At 32.4% G+C, this 14,656-nt stretch overlaps 1 long non-coding RNA gene across 1 annotated transcript; it reads right to left on the bottom strand.

The window, feature by feature from the left end:
* Positions 1-212: 212 nt before the first annotated feature.
* On the bottom strand, positions 213-13,151 carry LOC143080889 (uncharacterized). The gene is made up of 2 exons (XR_012979816.1): positions 11,629-13,151; positions 213-3,089 (listed from the first exon to the last, which is right to left on the bottom strand). It is a non-coding gene; the product is annotated as an uncharacterized LOC143080889 (long non-coding RNA).
* Between the last annotated feature and the right edge of the window lie 1,505 nt (positions 13,152-14,656).

The raw sequence follows: 14,656 nt of genomic DNA, 5'->3' as shown, positions 1-14,656 counted from the left end.
ATTCTTAAGATCATTCACTGATATTGAGCTGAGAGTGACACCAGTTACATTTTCATTTAAAATGGTGGATAACGCTTTATTTGAAGAAGTTTCGACACATACAGATTCCGGTATAAATTTTTCACAATTCAAACCACACTGTGTCTGTGATACGTCATTGTTAGTTGTTTTAGAAGAATGTGTCTGTAAATCGACAGAAGCCAAGCTCGGCAACTTTGTGTTTTTGTTAACTTCTTCGTCATGTGTTGCAGTATACACTCGTTTCGGTACGTCATTGTGTGAAGTTGATGTTTGATCAGACGTCAGTGCATCGTTCACAGCGGGTTTGTTACAAGCTGGAACCTTCTCACTAATATCACGGAATGTAGCAGATATCTTTCGTGTACCAGTTATTACATCCTTTTTGTATTTTTGAATGCACACAGAAGTTGATGTATTATTTTTGTCTAAAATTGTTATTTCAAAAGCGTTTTGGACAGTCGTCGTCGCACAATCAGTTTTCTGTGAATCTTTGGTGATAGTCATGTTATCAAGGGGTTTAGCTGGTACATTTGTAGTGGACGTTGTTGTACAAACAGGCTTCTGGAACTTTTTGTCAGATACTACAATATCAGTTTGCTTTGCATTGATGTCATCTGTTTTGATAGCAACAGGGTTTGCTTTCGCCATTAAGATATTATCAATATTTTTTTGTGCGTTATCGTTAGGTGTTGTGGTATCAACCAACCCCGGTGTTGGATTCTCAGAAGTTGCAATATTCACAACATTAATGTCAGAAAATTTGACAAGATGCTTCGGTGCTGTACTACTCTCTGTATTTGAAACAACTTCGTTAGATATCACAGTACAAACATCCTGAGCATCATCTACGGAGGTGGAGATAAAAGCCGACTTTAATACAAAAATTTCTTCTTTTGGTGATAAATCTTGGATTTCCTCCATTGGGGATAACTCTTGAATTTCTTCCTTTGCCGATAGCGTAGGTGTTATCTTTTCCCATTTACTACTTGCATTCGTTGGACGACTTGTAGTTAGTTTGTTGACATTATGTTGCAAATTAATTAATTGTTCATTGTTTTGTTCACTATTGGTAGGCGTTGGTAGCAATGTTTTCTTTTTAATTGGGTTTTCCAATGAAGATTCCTTTATATTATGAGTGTCAAATGATGACCGTTTAGTCGATTTGCTGAAATGAGTCGTCGCTGTATTTTTGTAAGGAATACTGACATTTTTATGATCAATTTGGTTTGATAAAGCGTCTTCATGCGTTTGAACGCTCGTTGAAACAGTTACCAAATTCTGTTTGACAATTTCCGTGGACTTATTGTCGGTTTCGAGAGTAATTTTACTATTTGTAATCAAATGTGTGTCAAGCTGTTGCTTGTTGCTTTGCTGCAAAGAACTATTATCAGATATAGTAGATAACCGTGTTTCGTGTTCTCCGAAAGATTCATTAGTATCAGATCTACCTGAAGGAAGTTCATGTGTATCGCTCATATCTAACACCATGTCTTCCTCTTCTGTGGGGTTAGTTGATACTAGGTCTGATTCGTTTCCAGTTACATCCATTGAGGTGAAATTTTCGTTTGAAGCTGAATTTGTTATTGGATCTTTTGTTTCCTCGGTGTCCTTGGAAGGGGCTCTCAAAACTAGTACGTTTTCCCCTGATAGGTGATTCCCTTCAACAGAAACGTTTGTTTTAATACTTTTTCCCTCCAATGTTTGCAAATCATTTTCTGAATCTTTCCATATTTTTGATTCATCAGTCGATTTCTGACAAATTGTTATTATAGAATCACGTTCCCACTGGTTTATATCTTCAGTATTGTTCATTTGTATTAAAGCAGATGAGTTTTCATTTCTTTCATTTTGTTTTTGACAGCTTTGCTTTTCTTCATTACCTAAGATTTTATTTTCATCTCTTTCAGTAGACATGCGGATCGGTGTTCCAGATTCATACGGTTTATAAATGGCATCCTTATCAAATGCACCACTTCCATTCCTTCCAACAAGTTTAGTGGCATCATCAGCTCTAAGAAAATCTCTTTTAGCATATCTACGATTTCCGTCGCATCTTCGCATTTTTTCTTCATCGTACCTCCGACATTCATGATACTTTTCGTCGCATCTTCGACCATTGTATTTTACATCATGCTTTCGACTTCTTTCATTTAAAACTCTATTATCCCTGTTGTGATCACGTGAATTGGTTACTCTATGATTATCATCTACTTTTCTTTCTCCTTTCCGCTCATTCTTGTTTAAATTCTTATATGTACTCGACTTGTCAGTGCTTTTAGACCATGCTATTTTATTGGTCTTGTTTCCATGAGTAGTTATGTTTCTCTTGCATTCATCTATCAAAGTTGATATTTTCATTTTATTTTGGACGTCTGAAATAATTGATTTATTCTTTATGGTAACTGCTTTGTCAACAATATTTTTCGACAACATTTTATCTTTGCACTCATCTCGCACGATTGCATCTAATCTTATAGTCTCCGGTTCGGTTTTTGTTGTTTCTGAGTATGACTTTTTCACTTTTTGAAACTCATTCGCAAGCTTGAAAATATCAACTGCGACAGCCTGCATTTTACAATCTATTTCTTTTGACTTAATGTTGTGTTTATACTCCAAATGAACACCAGCATCAGGTTTAAAGGGTTCATTTCGCGTGTTAATGTCCTCTTTAATCACAATATTATTTAAAGTCACATTTGACTTGTTACTCGAATTTTTCTCTACACTTTTCTGATAACTAGGCAAACTCTTCGTATCGTTTTTTGTAGAATTGTGTCTGGATTTTGACGGGTTACTTTTTTCAGAATGTTTTATTTTTTCGCTTGAATAAGCTTTCTGTGTTAATTTTTCGGAATTAGTATCTAAATTTGTCCTTGATGATTCAAAGCTCAATGTCTTGATTGATTTAAAATCATCACTTCTGTGTTTTTCATGAACTGATTTTTTCGATAATGATGTACATTCTTTTGTTCTTATTATGTCTTTTAAGTCGCTCCGTCTAGTTGTATCTGGTTCTTTCTTTTCTGTTATTTTCAAATTATTTGAAATTGTCTTTGGATCTTTTGGTGCTGTAAATGTAGAGTTGTATAGTTTTATTAACTCCATGGGCATGAATATGACCTGTTAACTAAAGAAAGTAATTATTGCATGGCAAATATATTAGACATTCTGAAACTTACCCTTCATTAGTGCATATTTACCAAAACTCTGAAATAATCCTTATAATATTATAATGTACAAAATCCGGGGTCATTTGACTTAAAAAAAAAAATCTGCAGTGATGATAAATTTAGTAACGCAACGTTTTTTTTTAACCATTTTAAAGAAAAATAATGAAAGGCTTGAATGGTGTGTGCTCCCATATAATCATGCACAGACTGTCTTACTTATTTAAAATTACACCATTTCTGTTCAAAAGGAAATAACTCAAAATAAAAATAAGAGACCAAAAGTGACTTTTTTATTTTTTTTTAATTTTTGTTCAAAGGGAAATAACTTTAAAAAAAAACTTTTGCTACTGAAAGGTCTATAACTTGTTGTTTTAAGTTATAAACCTTTCAGTAGCAAAAGTTTTTTTTAAGTTAAAATCGTGAAAATTGAATTTGACCTGTAATTAATGTATAAATCAAGGTTTTATATTAGACCTGTTTACAAACTATCATATCATATGAAAATCGGTTAAACCATTTCGCATGTGTCACTATCGATACACTACAAACAACATGTTAATCTTTCGTGTTTTATTAAATACAAGGACATACAAAAACATAATATATTTTCCTTTAATTTACAGTCATAATAGCTAGTGTATATCTAATGCTATAGCAATTTATTATAACCATCAATATAGTAGTGTCTAAGTATTCAGCGATTGGAACACAAATGACATGACCAGCGGCGGATTCAAAAAGGGGACTGGAGGTCTCAAAGGATCCAGGTGTTAAGGAGTACGTCATATCTCACTTGGTCAAAAACAAAATTTTCAATTGCATGGCATAAAATCGTCAAACCAAAATCGTCAGGCACTGTGACATTTTAACAATTACATAATTACGCACCCATTTCAAACTATAGATTAACCCCTGATAGCATTTTTTTAACAAAAACGAAGCAAAATTCGGTCGTCACTTGTATTCATGTCCTAAAACAAAATATAATATTCAATTCTTAAATTACTACTTAACTATATAGATTACAACTATACAGTCTTAAAAGTGATTTGTGGTAAACATTTGTTAAAAAGATAACATATTGTAAAGATATAGCTAGCATACTAAATATCTTATAACTGAGAATCATTACATTAAACATTTATATATAATTATATAATTTACAAACTAAATAATGGATTTCAAAACAAGTGCATGGTCTTTTATTGTATATATTAAATTGATATATGTTGTGTGCATGTGTCATTCGTATATGTTATTATTGCAATGAGGGGGATTGGAGGGGTCTGATCCCGAAATCCCGGGCTTAAAAACACGAAATCCCCGAGGTCCCGAATATAAATAAATTTAAATCCCGACATCTCGAAATTCGAAAAAAGAATTCCCGATCCCGAAAGGGTCAATCTCGAAATCCCGAGCTTAAAAACACCCCGTTCCCGGAGTCCCGATAAAGGTCCTAACCCCCTCCCCCCTTTTTCGCAATTGTATTTATATAGAGGTTCTGAACACTGCATGGGCTTTAAGGATATGATGTGGTGTTGATTTTTAGTTTTTGTGATTTTTCAGTTTTTTATTTTTGTTTATTACAATTTTGTTGTTGGAATGCCGGTTTTATAAACGAAATGTTTGTAAGTGTGTTATTTTGTCGTCTTGTTTTGTTTTTTCTTCACTTAACGTATGTCATGGATATTTGTACTTGGCACTGAACCATGGCTGGATAAAGAAGCGTGAAATGTTTCTGTTGTAATACTGCGTGTTTCATGTGATTTATAGCGGGATGTATGTATTTTATTCTAGTATAGACAACTTTCGAAGTAATTTTCTATTTTCAAATGCTGTGTGTGTGTAAGTTTGTTATGTTAGCATTTTTAGACAAATTTTTCTTCGTAATAACAATACATTTCCCATTTCAATGTACTCGCTCATCACCATGTTCATCTCGACATTTATTTAGTTGAATATAAACACATCCTGATTCTCATAACAGTGACAGCTCTAAAATTTTGTTTACAGGAACACGCATTGAGTGAGCAGGTAAAGCTTACTTTCTAGCTGAACCGTGAAGACATTATAAGGTATTCTACCATCCATTAAGAACAGATAACCAATCAATCTGTCTGTAGGACCAGACTACTACGAAAGGAGGGTAGTATACCTTACCTAATAATAACTTCATGGTTCAGCTAGCAAGCAAGCTAATCAACAATATTATTTTTACTTACACACTCAATGCGTTTTGCTGTAACTTCAAATAAAAAATTTGTAATTTTGGGTTGAGGTTTTAACATACCTAAAATACATGTTAACTCACCTAAATTAACATTACAATATTTTATAAAACTACTGTCGGGATACAAAACTCTTATCAAAACATAGAGCTAGAGAAAAGAAACATGTAACACTTTTTTTTCTGGAAACAATATAAAATTTATGAATACCTAACTTTTTAGATCAGCCACTGCTTAAAAACATTTTTAAAAACGTTTCTAACTTGTACATTGAATGCAGATTTAGTCAGATTTAAGAGATATGAAAGCAAGTGTCCTACAGTAAATCTATATATTAATTACTTAATAGAGCTTTCTTACAAATTGACGAAAGGTACGAACGAACGTAAAGGGAGCACGTATTTCATTTCCACAATAACAGTTAAAAGAGTATTTGTTTTATCCAGTAAAACAGCATTCTTTTCTAAATCAAGTTTATTTTTCAAAAATAATGATATCGTAAATAATACACGATTTTTATATAATCAAACAGAGAAAAATAGTGTCAAATACACTTACGTCCGATACGTTACTGACGTAAACCACGAATACACACATTTCCGCGGGATTTTTTAAGCACGAGTTTCACGATTAACATTTCAATGGCAGTACGTTAGTCTAAATTTAACGACAAGATTCACATTTATTTTTATTTTTTATAGTAAACTTTAAGCAAATTGTAAAAGTGGAATATCGAGATTTGCTAAAAAAATATGCTACAATGTTTTCAAAGAGAAATGTTAATAACATTAAAATAAATCTAGAAAAACAGATTTTGTATATCAAGAAAATAAATCTACAATTTTGTGAATTTTATGATGAAGATTTAACAGTACACATGTTTGGAAGATAGACGCAAAGTTGTCACTTACCGTCCAGTGGCTAATATTTCATGAAGGTTCAGGACCATAGGCAAAACGTAATTATACACTAAAACAACCCTTCAATTGCTCCGGTGTATCATATATACACATTAAGGGGGGAGCAATGAATATTACCAGGGGAGAGGCGATGATTCAAAAGTTAAAAAAAAAAAACAGCATATAATAATGGCATAGTTTGAAGATCATCGTGTTTTCTTCATTTTCATTTTATTAATTTGAGCGTTGTAAATTTCGAATCAAGGAAGTATTTGTGCTTTGATTTTTCTCATTTTTCTGTAAAGGAAGAAGACAATGTATTTGCTTTGACTTTTTTTTTTTAGGTTAAACAGTGCAACATTGTAATATTTGTTATATTATTAATTTCTGACCATATTTGTATCTAAATCGTCATTTAGGATTGTTGGAATTTTATAGATATTACATTGTCTGCTTGACAATAACAACATATTAGTGTGCTATTTCATTTACTTTATTTTTTGGACATCTTATGTATTAGAAGATTTTTTTCGTCAAATAATCGATCATAGATCTATATCATGCGTTTCAAAACGTTAAACAATATCCTGAAATTCATTACATGACGTCACAAGTATATTGGTTTTTAGATATTCTAAAAATAACCGTGCAATATGCTTTTTGCAGGTCAATATCCTTTTTGCTATCTGCCGTTTTCTCTCTACCTTCGAAAATATATTATAACATGTGACTATCCCTAAACGAATCATATTGGTTAAAATATACGAATTAATAATATTACGTAATGTAACTGTAATATAAAAGTATTACTACTACAATATAATAGTCATTACGGTGAGGATGAATTCCCCGTCATTAATTTATTATCCACGCACGAACTTGTCCCGGAAAAAAATTATATCTGTACATTAACCTCACTTTCAGGTATTGAGATGTGATTTTTTTCTGAGACAAATGCTTATCGGACCATCTACAAGAACTTGCTGTCATCCGATGTTCACTACTTCAGTACTTTGATTCTTTTATTTAAGACTTTTAAAATAGCTCATAAAAGGTCATTTACCAAAATTTAAGCAAATACTTGATTTTCTTTCTTTTGATTTGAGACCCAAATAGAATCATATTCAAAACAGTGTGGCTGTGGCCATTGATTGACGTAAATTATCCCATTGACTGGGGCAGATTTAGGTGAACGTTTGTCTGTAACGACGACCACTGATCACTATATATGTACTTGTTAAAGACACTTAAACTGTGGGGTCACCAAAGGTCCTCAACACCTAAATAGAGTAATTCGTAAAATTAATCAGGAATAACACGATGTTTTGATTTATATCGCTCATCACCATGAATTATTTTATTATTAAAGGCGTTAAGAACCTTTGGTGACCCCACAGTTTAAATTCTATAATAAGTAAGCAGTGAGCAGTGGTCAGTAAATTTGTTTAAGGTAAATCATGCCCACTACGAAATTTTCAATTTATATAAAAAAATCGATTGGTTGCATATTAAAACTGACGGAGAATTTGTCCCTATGGACACAGGTTATTCCTGATTAGTTTTTCGAATTATTTTATTATTAAAGGCGTTAAGAACCTTTGGTGACCCCACAGTTTAAATTCTATAATAAGTAAGCAGTGAGCAGTGGACGTTACAGACAAACGTTCACATAATCTGTCCCAGTCAATGGGATAATTTAGGTCGTCAATCAATGGCCACAGCCACACTGTTTTGAATATGATTTTAGTACCAATGCAAATGTAAAGTAAAAGTCCAAGTCAGCCTTTTCCCACCATACTTTAAAAATCAAATATCTCGAAAAGGAGCTCCATGACCTATCAATAGTTTTAGCTTATTTTGATCCTTATCTAATGCTCTTCCAGCATAAAGTATAAATTTTAAATTCTTGATTTATTTAATTTCCCCTAATGACATTCATAACACAATCTATAAGGGAATTTTATGTACGTGATAACAAATGAACTCCCTAAATTAGCGCAATTAATACTTTGAAAAAAAATATATATGGCACAAATACTACATCTTGAAAAAAGTAATTGGCCCCAGAGGAATGTTTTGAGATGAACTTTTTCAAAACCCAAGATTCACATGACTTTTTTAAAATTTCAGCAATATAATTGGTGGTCAGTAAGTGACCCATGCTAGAAAAGTTTTTTTCCCATAATTTGTAAACCCTAACCATTGATACAAAACATGCCCGTGTTAAGGGAGACGGGGTAAATATAAAGGAAACCTAAGCTTGTTTATGTATGTATTACTGTATTTGTATGTATATGTCATGTCCATGATATTTTTTAAATAAAATTTGTTTAAGGTAAATCATGCCCACTACGAAATTTTCAATTTATATAAAAAAATCGATTGGTTGCATATTAAAACTGACGGAGAATTTGTCCCTATGGACACAGGTGATGCCCCCGCTTGCATTCAACATTACAAAGGGACATAACTCAAGAACGATAAAAGTGCCGCTATCTTATTTGATCTGTGTCTTGTGGTTATAAGTATTGTGTACACAATAGTCTCATAATGTTTTGTTGGGACAAAATTAATTTACAGAATGCAAACTAAAAAAGTTGCAATTTTTCAACTTATAAAGGGGCTTAACTAGATAATTTAAATGATTAAAGTGACACCTCCAAAATTCAACTTGATTAGTCTTTTGGGGTAAAAAGCATGGTGTATAAGTTTCACAACATTTGGTTGCGACAACTTAATAAAGTCAGAGAACGAAAACCGTTTAAAAATTTTGCATTGTTTTCCATTTATAAAGGGGCATAACTCTAGAACTTTAAGATTGACGCTACCAAAATTCATACTTGATCTGTATTTTGTGATAATAAGCATTGTGTTCAAGTTTCATAAGATTTAGTTGAGGCAAACTCAAGTTAGAGAACGGAAACCAATTTTGGGGTGTACGCCAGACGTACGTACGCACAGACGGACAAGGGTAAAATAGCAAACAACTTCATGTGCAATGCATGTATTCTAAAAGTGTATATTTAGTCAAATAGTGCAATCTTGTCAAAACATTCGATCAAATACAACATAGAATCACAATTGTTCAATCCAGTCTCGCTCATTTTTTGCAATCGTTTTATTCATAATGTTTATCCATTTTTCAGACAGCCTATCGTCCGGATGCATCCCATCAACTAGCATGTTATAGAAGTATCTGATTTTACCCCTAGAGCATCTATGAACATATGTATGGAGAAAAGGCGTAATAACATTATTTCCAATGTTAACCCTTATTAGTAACTTGTTAATTTCATGTAAACTAAAGTTTAATTTGTTCTGCATTTCAAAATAGCTATCATAAGATTTCAAATCTGATGTTTTCCCCATGTCATATCTACGTTTATTCCAAGAAAAGAAACTCATCGTGGTAATTGTTGCAAACACAACTTTGCAGTTGATGCTTTTCATAATCTGTTCTACCTCTAAAACAGAAGATTTAAACTTTTCTACATGGTCAATTTCATTACCATTGTTATCACAGCTTTGAAAATATAGTTCTTCATAGTGATCAGAATTTATGTCTGTATTAAGTGAACAAATGTCTTGAATATCGGGGATGAAGTACACATCTTTTCACCTTGAACAAACTGAAGTTTATAATGAGCAATATGACAAAGAGTTTTCAATTTTCCTCCTGGGACTTGCGTAAATTGACAATTCAATCTCCCTTCCATATGTCTTCCTCTACTCGAAGTGAATACATATGAATGTCGTTTCATGACTGTGAATTAAAAATGAAATAAATAGAAGTTAGTTCCCCGTGTATGTATGTGGCGAACGCCGCTATACAAAAAAGAATAAAATCAAAACCTTTTAACTATATGGCTTGAAATCACAATAAATTGCTTCGCTGAGGGCAGCTGAATACCATCGCAGATGTCCAACATGGACACAATATGCGCGCTTGATACAGGTTTGAATTTAAATTGTAATTAAATATTTAACACTTAATAGGTTTCAGACACAGAATAACTGTAGTCAAAGAAATTAAAATTGGTTATATAATTTGAATTAATAGTCAATTTTTGTTTTTGTGCAATTTACTATGCTGTTTCTAATTGACCCCCCCCCCTCCCCAAAAAAAAATACCTTGTTTTTTTTTTCTTTTGTGCAATACACTATGGTGTTGAATATTGACCCCCCCCCCCCCAAAAAAAAAAAAGTATTTGAAGAAATTTTCCTTTTAATTTCTGAAATGAGAAATAATAGTCCCTCTCATAAAGTCTTATCTATCCCCTCACCTCCCCCTTTCCCTTATTCCAAAAAAAAACTCTGTCCCTAAAGATACAGTCATAATCTCAATTCAAATTTCTAATGAAGTTTGCAACAATAATTATCCATTTAAAAACATCATAAAAATTATAAAATAAAACACTAAAATTAATATTTATTAAATAGTAAATTTTAAAAATAAATTGACAGCTAATCACCTCAGGACTATCATTATTTCTTAATACATAATTTACAAGCATTATGAGGGAGGTAATCAAACATACACAATATTGTCCTTTGAAAGGTTTGGATTACCTCCCTTAGACTGCTTTTAATTTGTCCGACGACGACAACAACGCTATACAAATATACGAACGCAGTAGTATAAAAACGAGCCGGCATGGGATAACATGTATGCTTGACCTATAAATAGAACTTTCGATTTCTTGTAAAGATATTTTATCGGCAACCTATCATGAGTTGTTACGTATGCCGAGAATTTGTTGTCAACTTAAATACAGAATTTAAACTTAAATCGTCGGTCACCTAGCTTATCTACATATTGGACTAACGGATTAACTCGTGTAACGTTTAATTACGTCACTTGCTTTCATATCATTAAAGAAACAAAATCTGCTTTCAATACAGTAAATATAAATACATATGATATATTCAAAAATAATAATTATGCTATATTCAAAAATAACAATTATGCTATATTCAAAAATAATAATCATGATAAATAAACTAAAGTATTTATTTACTGATATACAAAATACAATAAACATGTTTGATGTATACAAATCTATCAATCTACACATAGTGATACAAAAATTACTATGCCTCAATAGTGCGAATGCTTTAGAAATGGTTACCGATTTTCACACGATATGAAAGATAATGTCAACACCACGTGGTGTGGGTTATACCCAATAGAAAAGCAAAGTTTCAATTGTATAAAAAATGCATACATACTGTAAAGCAGCTAGTAAATCGGCACACTCACTCTTATATGACAATATTTAATAAACGTATTAACAATAGCTATATACTTACAACTATCTGTTGAGGTTTTCCTTTGTGCACACGTAGTCTTTTCTTCTAACTTCATCTTTTTTCTTTGAGGACTGATTAACATCGGAAGGTCTTCATCAAATTCTGGCTGTATGTCAGTCTGCAAAGAACTGCATTTCTTTGGCTCTAAAGCTTCTTCTTTGATATCTTCGTCTTCTGATGGGAGACCAGTCGACGATCCTTCGTAATCAGAAGTAACGTCATTTTCATTTTTCTCAGCAGTTTGGCGTATTGGACTAGACGACCCTACTGAGCAATGTTCCCGAGTTGTTTCGATACGGAGTTCAAAATTTGATTTATCTATGGACGGATTTGTAAATGAATTTAAATTGCCATACGAATTATCAATTGATTCAGTCTTAACTTTTATTTTTTCTGTCCATTTTTCCGACTTATTTTCGGACGACTTACTACATGTAGGCAATGAAGTCGAATTGTCATAAGAGATATCAACTGGTTCTGTTTTAAATTTGGTAGTTTCCGCCCATTTATCTGCCTCCCCGAGTGCTTTTGCGCCTAACACGGCAAAAATATTTCGATCAGACTCATTAAAGACTTCCTGAGATTTCAGTAAATTTCTTCCAAAATTGCTAATGGACTCTTGAGATTTCAGTATAGTCCGTCCACAATTGCTATTAGATTCCTGAGAATTTAACAAAGTTCGTCCACAAATGCTATTCAATTCCTGATATTTTAATAGAGTCCGTCCACAATTGCTATTAGATTCCTGGGATTTTAATAGAGTCCGTCCACAATTGCTATTTGATTCCTGAGATTTCAGTAAAGTCCGTCCACAATTGCTTTTAGATTCCTGAGACCTGACATTGCTATTGCCCGAGGTATTATGCATTTTATGAGATTTCTTGTGAAAACTTTCTGTATCCCTGAGAGATTTTTTATCATTACTAATTGAATGACTATCTAGTTTCGTGGATTTTTCACATTCATTCAAATGTTTACGTTTGTAATCTACAGTCAAGCTTTTCGGTGTCGAAATATCCGAAACCGAACGTTTTGATTTGTCCGTCCATTTTGTTTTCTGACATAAGACGTTAGTGTCAGTTTTTCGGTTTAGCAAATAATCATCAATGCTACTAATACTGTCCCTAACATTGACTGTCTTGGCATCCTGACAGTAATTGTCTTTTAGTAAAATAGTTTTATCTATTTGTATATTGACCAGAATTTCCGTATATGGTTTTGAGCATGCCTTCATAAGAATTGTTTTCGTACACATATCCGCCAATGAAATAATTGTAAATGACCTTTTCCGAGAATGCTTAGAACTTAATTTCCATTTATCTAAATCTCTTTTGTCTCTGTTTGTCTTGTCTCTATTACTCTCTGATGTCTTGCAGTCTGGATGTCGTTTCATTGTAACTTTTTCTGTTTTAGTTCTGATAACGTCTGCTTTATTCCTATGTTTATTCTCGCACTTTCCCGCCATATTAAAACGCTTCGTGTCGTTCGTTATGATTCTCTTACATTTAGAATATTCTTGCTTTCTTTGAAACGGACATCTAAAAATAGGCAGTAATTGCCGTGTGAATGACAGAATGGAATAATTAAAATGTTTATCCCTGCAGGTGTATATGTTAAATATTACAAATGCGAAATAAACGTACAAATACAATTGTTAAATCAGAAATTATTATATTTTTAATATATTTTGTTTGTATTTCATTTTGTAAACGTTGATTATAAAAAAAGAATCAAAACATACCAGACTTATAACTTTCCGCGCCAAATGCGTATTTCGTCTATTTAAGCCTCAACAGTGGCAATCCTAGTACTATAACACAATATTATTCTTAGATTTAACACATTTATTATTTCTTCCTTTTAAATATATTTTTCAAGGTGCGTTTCCTTTCGAATAATATCTTCCTCGGTAAAAGGATTTCCTTCAGAAAAATCTTCCGTATGAGGTTAAACCATGATTTAAAAGATGTATTATAGTATTAGTGTGACTTGCCGCGACATGATTTACTAATAAGGTTGTAAATCTATAAAAGTTAAAACTTTACCATAAAGTAAACAGAAACCCCTGGTTAAATGTATTGTTCCTTGGTCAATAAGTCGAAGTGGTCATATTTAAATTCATTAAAGACCTCACTTCTCTAAACTCCTTAAGAAATTATGTAACAATTCGTTATGAATAGGATTTTATTGGAGCTTTGTAATAAACTGACATTAAAAATTAATCATTCTTTTGTGTCAAAGAAATCTTGGAATGTAAGATATTTCACCTTTCTTCGTGGATAATCCGATAATTATTCCTTGAATGCCAACATCCTTTGATAAACCGACTATTTACCTGTAAAATAATGTTGGCGTTCGAGGAACAGGTGCAAGAAGTTATCACAACAAAAGTGCATGCTTATGAAAACAATCATACTAATTAAACAGATAGGTAATATCTTATTTATGTTTTACAAGTTGTTGAAAATAATTTTTTGCTGTAAATGCTTCAACAAATATGGATTTTCTTAAAATGAAACTTTGAAAAGTCTTGCATCACAAACTCAACATGTACATAGTCAAATTGTCAGGAATTCCAGTTAACACAAATTCTACAACTGCTTCTTTGGACTTTGAAGTTTTTTTTCAATATTTCTATAGTTGTGTGTGCTGTAATATCCTTCCATATCAATAGAAGTTCTTGTAACTTTATTTGATGTGTTTGATTACTATGTTTTAGTATGTTTAGTTTGTTCAGGATATTTTTCTTTGTTATAATACTGCACCCTTTTTGTAGATCATGATTCATAAATAGATATTGGTAAGGGGTAAATTACAGGCTTCCGACTTCGGAACAGGCACAAACATACAGAATGTGGCGGGGATAAATATGTTAGCGGGATCCCAACACTCCCCCTAACCTGGGACAGTGTTATGACAGTGCAGCATATAAAGAACGAAAAATACATGTCAGTTGTTGTTTGCTCTTTGGTCGGGTTGTTGTCTCTTCGACACATTCCCCATTTCCATTCTCAATTTTAACTCACGG

The sequence above is a fragment of the Mytilus galloprovincialis genome, chromosome 1 (genome assembly GCF_965363235.1).
Source record: "Mytilus galloprovincialis chromosome 1, xbMytGall1.hap1.1, whole genome shotgun sequence".
NCBI classification, from domain to species: domain Eukaryota; kingdom Metazoa; phylum Mollusca; class Bivalvia; order Mytilida; family Mytilidae; genus Mytilus; species Mytilus galloprovincialis.
Note: the sequence above shows the minus strand (reverse complement) of the source record. Positions and strands in the feature narration are given on the sequence as shown.